The following is a 6,962-nucleotide window of genomic DNA, read 5'->3' as shown; positions in this document are numbered from 1 at the left end:
CTACCAGGTTACAAAATTTCAAAATGGTTAATGGTTGAGAATATTAACTCATAATTTAGAAAAGTAATCAAATGTAATTAGTCACATTACTTTCATATAGTAATTGAAATAGTTACACTACTATTACATTTTAAATAGAATAACTTGTAATTGTAACAAATTACATTTCCAGAGTAATCTTCCCAACACTGATTTGGAGTATATTGGTCGCTGTGTGCCTCCGTTTTGCGGTAACGGTGTTTGGTGAGGTAGGTCGCTTATTGCATCTCGCAAGCCCTGGCTGGGTTGCAGGCCTAATTTAATCCTGGTCTCTGGCCTGCTGTTCTCCTCCTAGTGAGCAAGCCTGTGAAGCTTGCAGTGTCCCCTCCCCTCTGCTTTCAGGGCAGTGGTTTCAGCGCGCTGGTGGGTATGTGTGAGCGTATACTGCCATTTATTGCATACTCTGGTGTGTAATGTTATTCTCTCATTTTTATGTTTCGCAGATTTGGCTGCATATGGCAGCGGGAGTGATTGTTGCTCCCTTGGTTTCCGTCTTGCAATCCCTGGTGATTCTGCTGTTTTGTCTACATCGCAGTTTCGTTTCTTCACTTGACGGCCCTCCCGAAGGTAGGCATTTATATTGCCCCTTCCGTCGTGTGTCGGCGGTGGGGCAGTTTCATTTGTTTTTTTGTTTATTTGTTATTTTTGTTTTATTGTACAGGAGCAGTGGGGCTGAAGTGGGCAGTAAGCTGAGTTGTAGGAGGTGGAGGGTTTGCTTGGCGTTGCACTGGTTTCCGCTAGAGGTGGGTTCACGAGTGGTGTGTAGGGTTTGGAAGGTGCCTTCTGTCCAGCCAACCGCGGTGAAGCCCAGTGCTGCTCCTTGGTCTTTATGCCTATTTTAATAGCTTAATTGGCTTTTATTGTATTTTATTTTTCATGTGTAAGTGTGTGTGTGGGAGGAATTGATGTTGGCTTTGTTGATCAGTGTGGTCATTACACTGTTTTAACCTGCCCTTCTACATTGCTTAATAAGCTTCTGCATTTTTATGTGGGGAAATCACTGGTGTAACGCATTTGCGCGGTCTTCCTAGATTGCCTTTATGAAAGGTATTCCATCTGGTTGTGCGGTCACACTTAACCATAAGTAACCAAACTCATGGTGGGGCATAACAAAGGAGGTACAATCACAAACAAACAAACAAAACAGATAAAACAAAAACTACCACTAAAACTACAACTAAGAAGACATGTGGAGACCCAGCAAGGATCAGAACAGTAAGAACTAACACACAGTAACAACCACAATGACTGACTGAGGAACTGGAAACTGCACAAACACAAAAAACAAGGAACTGAAATACATAAACACATTGTAAACCAGGAGAGTACAGTATAACAAACTTCAGTCAACAACTTGTTGAGGCTCAAACCCACAATCAAAAGAGTTGCCTGGATGACACCCGGCCGCCTGTTAAGCCACTCAAAGGCTCAGGAAGCAGAGAAACACACTAGGGTAACACAAAACGGGGACAATGGGGACGAATAGGGAGAAGATGCACAAGGCAGGGCCAGATAAGCACCGATCGTGACATAAACGAAATACAAGACTTTTGAGAGTTTTAGTTTGTTGATTGCAGTCATAGATTTTTATAACATTGAGTTTCCCCATGTGGGGACTGGAAAAATGATCCCCACAACATAACTCAAAATAACAGGGTTTTATCATTGTGGGGACATTAAGTTAGTTGGCAATGGGTCAGTAAAATTATTGGATATAAAAAGAACCTCACAGAGAGGCAGAGTCTCTCTGCAGTGAAGATGAGGAGAGGTTCACCACTCCTCAAAAAAACTGTGTGGACAAACAGTGCAACAGTTTAAGAATAATGTTCCTGAATGCAATATTGCAAAGAATTTGAGAATATCATCATCTATGGTACATAATATTACTAAAAGATTTGGAGAATCGGTGAAATCTCTGTATGTATGGGACAAGGCCAAAAACCAATATTGGATAGCCGTGATCTTCAGATCCTCCATTAAAAAAAGACATCATTCTTTAGTGGAAATCACTACATGGGCTCTGGAACACTTCTGAAAATCATGGTTTGTGAACATAGTTCATCACTGCAGCCATAATGCAGGATGAATCTACATATCTAAACATGATCCAGAAATGGCACCAGCTTCTCTGGACCTAAGCTCATTTAAGATGGACTGAGGCAAAATGGAAAACTATCCTGTGATCTGATCAATAAAAATTTCAGATTCTTTTTGGAAATCATGGACACCGTGTCATCTGGGCTAAAGAGAGGGACCATCCAGCTTGTTATCAGCGGACAGTTCAAAAGCCAACATCCGTGATGGTGTGGGGGTGCATTAATGCCCATGGCTTGGGCATCTTGCGCATCTGGAAGGCACCATTAATGCTGAATGATATATACAGGTTCTGGAGCAACATATGCATCTTTTTCAGAGTAGACATTGTAAATTTCCGTAGGACAATGCCAGCCCACATTTTGCACGTATTACAATAGCATGGCTCCGTAGCAGAAGAGTCTGGGTGCTTGAATGCCCTGCCTACCATCCAGAACTGCCACCCATTGAAAACAGTCGACACATCGTGAAATGTAAAATATGACAAAGGAGACCCAGAACTGCTGATCAGTTGAAATCCTATTTCAGGCAAGAATAGGACATTTCACTTCAGTTTTTGTTGATATCAGAGATCAGCGAAGAACAGGTGATGCTACACAGTGGTAAACTGTCCCAACTTTTTAAAATTGTGTTGCTGGCATCAAATTCAAATTATGCATATATTTGTCGTAAAAAAATAAAATTTCTGTTACAACACTTGATATGTCTTTGTTCTATTTTCAGTTAAATATTGGTTTATATGATATACCATTAATCCTAAAGAAACCCCTTGTTGCAGTCCCACCGTCTTTGCAGAGAATGCTCGTGCAACTACAGAAGTATGACTTCACAATCACATAATGCACTGCCAGAGTAATTCTGGTTGCAGACACGCTATTATGTAAATCCATTAATTGCCATGATAGTTCACTCAGCAACGGCATGGAGGTGCAGGTACACACAGAGGTGTAACCTACCTCTAAGCAACAGGAAACTCCAGGAAATAAATCAGGCGACCCAGCTTTGGTGGGTACTCGAGCTTGGCAGCCCAATGTGCACAGCATACTCTCCGTAAAGCAAGCTGGGAAGACGTAAAAGCGTTTTCTCCATGAGGATCAATGAAGCTTCTATTTTTATTATTAAACCAGCCATTCAGACGGGCTCAGGTACTCCTCCGGAGGGTTCGATTATAATTATTTTTCTTCCCTAAAACTGAATGCCCAGCCTAAACCGTAAGTCCTAGGCCAACCAAATTTGGTAGTAAGATGCCTATTGCTACCCACTGCTCAGACCCTCCGACCCGTCCCAGTCAGTCAGAGGGGGGCGCCGTTGTGCCCCACAACACGTTTTGGTCGATATCTCCTGTCCTACTTGTCCTACACTTAAATTTTATTGCCAGTCAAATTCACTACAGTATGTCGTGCCAAATCCAGTAACATATATAAATTGGTTCTCCATCTTTGCATTTTTGCATGATTTATATTTGTCTGAAAACAGCTTTTTTCGTTAACCTCCTAGGTATTTCAGCAAACCTACATAAATCTGTTGTCCTTCAAATCAGGAGATAGTCATTTTAAAGATTTAGAGAAAAAAAAGGAACTTTTGGTAAGGTATGGCCACCAGCCACACCCTGACTGTACTGGTGCCACGTCCATTTCCATCAGACAGCTAAATCTCATGCACGCTTCAGCCAATCATTTCCAAATATCTATCTCTGATGAAAGGCTGTACCGCAGAGACCCTCCAAATTTCATGTCGATTGGTCAAATGGGAGCGCTATAGCCGCTATCCATATATGTCTAAGACACAACTAGGCTAATTGAGCTAAAATGAGTTACCCGATCAGGTAGGAAGGTGTCTACTGATCTCAGTCATCTTACCCACAGCAGCGGGTGGCTCAGTGTGCTAATCCTGTGTGCCTGAAATCAGAGGGTCGCCGGTTCGAACCCAGCTTAGGTGGGTATTTCAGCTAGGTATCCTGATGTGCACAGTGTACTTTCTGACGTTGACTGACCTGTTACACCTGCACTAAAAGCATCTCCATTTCTTCCTACTGCTCAGACCATCTCACCAAAACCAGTCCTGCTCTGTCCTACATCTCCTATCCCGTTAGACCTACGCTCAATCTCCATCCTGTTATGGCAGTCTAATTCTGTCTGACTTTCTACTACCCTGGCTGCCGGTTCTCTGCCGTTATTCCTCTACTGTCCTACCAGTCCACAGCTCATGATGCAGAAATGCACAACTCAAGTCAGATGGCATGAAAAGAAATGGAAATGCCTAGCAGCAGTTCCCGAGTGCTGTAATTACCCTGAAGGAATCTCACAGATCAACCACATTCTAAGGTAAGAACCTCAAACCTTGTGCACTAAGACCTGAGATGTTTAAATGTATACACAGAGGTCTTATGGGGGTTATATAAGAGCAAGCAGAGAGTCAGTGACCTGTTTTGGCCAGGCATCAACATGAAATTGAGGACATCATAAGTAAATGTTCCATCTGCACGCAGCATTGCAACTCAAATCCCCATGAGCAACTGTGTTCACATCCGATCCCCAAGATGCCATGGTGATCTGTTGCTACCGATCTGTTTGCATGGAAAGGTACAGATTACATCCTCGTTGTCAGGGGCATCAGAAGCATTTTAGATGTGGGGGGGACACACTGGCATAAAACTAATATTTTATGTTAAATGTGGGGGGGTCCAAATGAATAATTATGAAATGTGAGGGGGACACGTCCCTCTCAGATTTAATGGCGGCGACGCCCATGCTCGTTGTTCATTAGTACATCCGTTTAATAAATTAAAGGCAATTTATTAAGACGGCATTCCTGAAAAGGTGATTTCAGATAACGATCCCCAATACTGTTCACAGGAATTTACCACAGGAAGAAAAAGACCCCTGCATGAGCCTAACTGAACATCAATATGCACTAGTAGATGGATTCAAGTCACCAGCATAACTGCTCATGAGTCGATGCTTATGGCCAGTCTTGCTTGCCACAGGTAGCAGCAGTTCGCATCAGGAGAGTGAAATGCCAGAGAAGACAGAGCCTGTATTATGATAGGAGTATATAACCACTGCCTGCACTTAGTCCAGGAAGAACTGTTCACTCCCAAAAAGAAGACAGCAACTGTTCTAAAGGCTTTAAAAGATGGAAAATCTTACCTGATTTGCACCCGAGAGAGACAGACACTTTGCGGTGATCACTAACATCTTCTGGAGACACGCGAGACACCAAGCACATCTGAACCACAACAACAACAGCCATCAGACACGAGGCAAGTTCAGAATAACAATAAGCTAAGTACAGCCATTGAAAAACCAGCACAAACATCTACAGACCTACCTTTCACAACACAATCTGGTTCCACATGCAGTTAAACCAAGGAAAATCATTGATTTGTAAAGAGTGAAGGCAGATTGCCCTGTAGAAGACAAATACTGTATTGTATATATTTATTAATGCACAATGTTTGTGTATGTATAAGTGCTGGGGGGTATTCCAGAAAGCTTGGTTAACTTACCATTTGGTAAATCTTAACCTCTGGGTTGATATACCCCAAACCCGCATACCATGAGTATGTCGGTTCCAAAACACCTGAGAAGAGTAAGTTCAATCAACCTCCTATTGGTTACCCAGAGTTAATGCGCGTGCACCGTGCATACATAAAGACGCTTTCAATTGATCGCCGATTTCATGAGTCAAAATGGAAAATCAAAGTGAAAAAAAGAGAGCGGCATACTTCACAGAGGCGGAGTTGGAAGTTTTAATGCACGCATATGAGGAATTCAAGCCAATAATAATGAAAAAAAGCAATACGGCTGCATCGGCTAAAGAAAGAGTTGGCTTGGCAAAAAATAACGGACAGAGTAAATGCGTGTGTATTAAATTGCAAATTTGACATCGCCTCCCCTTTTATTATAATGCAAAATAATTAAACACATAACCCTTCCGCATCCTTTTTACTGTTAAATCGCTATGAAAGCATTTACTTTTCCTGCCATTCATTTCTTTAGGTTAAAATAACAATGTGTATCGACTAGGAATATATGGTTTCTTATTTAATAAGGTGTAATCCTTCTGGAGACAGAAGAACTTTGAGCCAAGTCAAAATGAAACACAAAAACATTCTGCAAAAAGGTAATTGATTACACGATAATTGATTACCTATAGTTAGTGGAAAAAGTAATGAGTTTGATGATTTTAACAAGGCAAAAAATTAAGGATACAAAATCAAGTTACCTGCACATTGATACTATGACTAGATTTCCTCCGCTATCTCGCTGTACTTGTATAGTGACAATAAAGACATCTATCTATCTATCTATCTATCTATCTATCTATCTATCTATTAACATAGTCTCCCTCATTTATTGAAGGAGCTTTAATAGGAATGTAGGTGCCATCAATGCACCCAATTATGAATGAATGAATGAATGAATGAATGAATGCCTTTTATTGTCACTATACATGTATTACATGTATTCCAAATTACATTTGGAAACCCTGAAATAGAAAGTCATATAGGGAAGCATCAAGTGTGTGTGTGCAGGATGAATACATGTAGGCTATAGATATAAATAGTATGACTATATATTAAATATGCATCATAGATTTTACTACAAAGGACAAACCTACCACTCTGTGGAATTCCTCTTTAATAACACGCAGAGCTTTATGGACAGGGAACTGTACAAACGTGTGTAAGAAGCGTTAAGTACCAGACATACTGTGCGAACGGCTCTACACACAGTTGCCTTTCCTATATGCTCTGCGTCGCCCATATTGTACAAAAAATGCCCTGACGCAAAAAACCGAAGTGCTATGCACAGAATGTTTTCTGT

At 41.3% G+C, this 6,962-nt stretch overlaps 1 long non-coding RNA gene across 1 annotated transcript; it reads left to right on the top strand.

Annotated features, from left to right (window-relative positions):
- Positions 1-236: 236 nt before the first annotated feature.
- On the top strand, positions 237-5,239 carry LOC140583053 (uncharacterized). Its single transcript, XR_011985846.1, has 5 exons — positions 237-606; positions 701-782; positions 3,999-4,068; positions 4,174-4,457; positions 4,989-5,239. It is a non-coding gene; the product is annotated as an uncharacterized lncRNA (long non-coding RNA).
- The last annotated feature ends 1,723 nt before the right edge of the window (positions 5,240-6,962 follow it).

Source organism: Paramormyrops kingsleyae, chromosome 25 (genome assembly GCF_048594095.1).
Source record: "Paramormyrops kingsleyae isolate MSU_618 chromosome 25, PKINGS_0.4, whole genome shotgun sequence".
NCBI classification, from domain to species: domain Eukaryota; kingdom Metazoa; phylum Chordata; class Actinopteri; order Osteoglossiformes; family Mormyridae; genus Paramormyrops; species Paramormyrops kingsleyae.
Note: the sequence above shows the minus strand (reverse complement) of the source record. Positions and strands in the feature narration are given on the sequence as shown.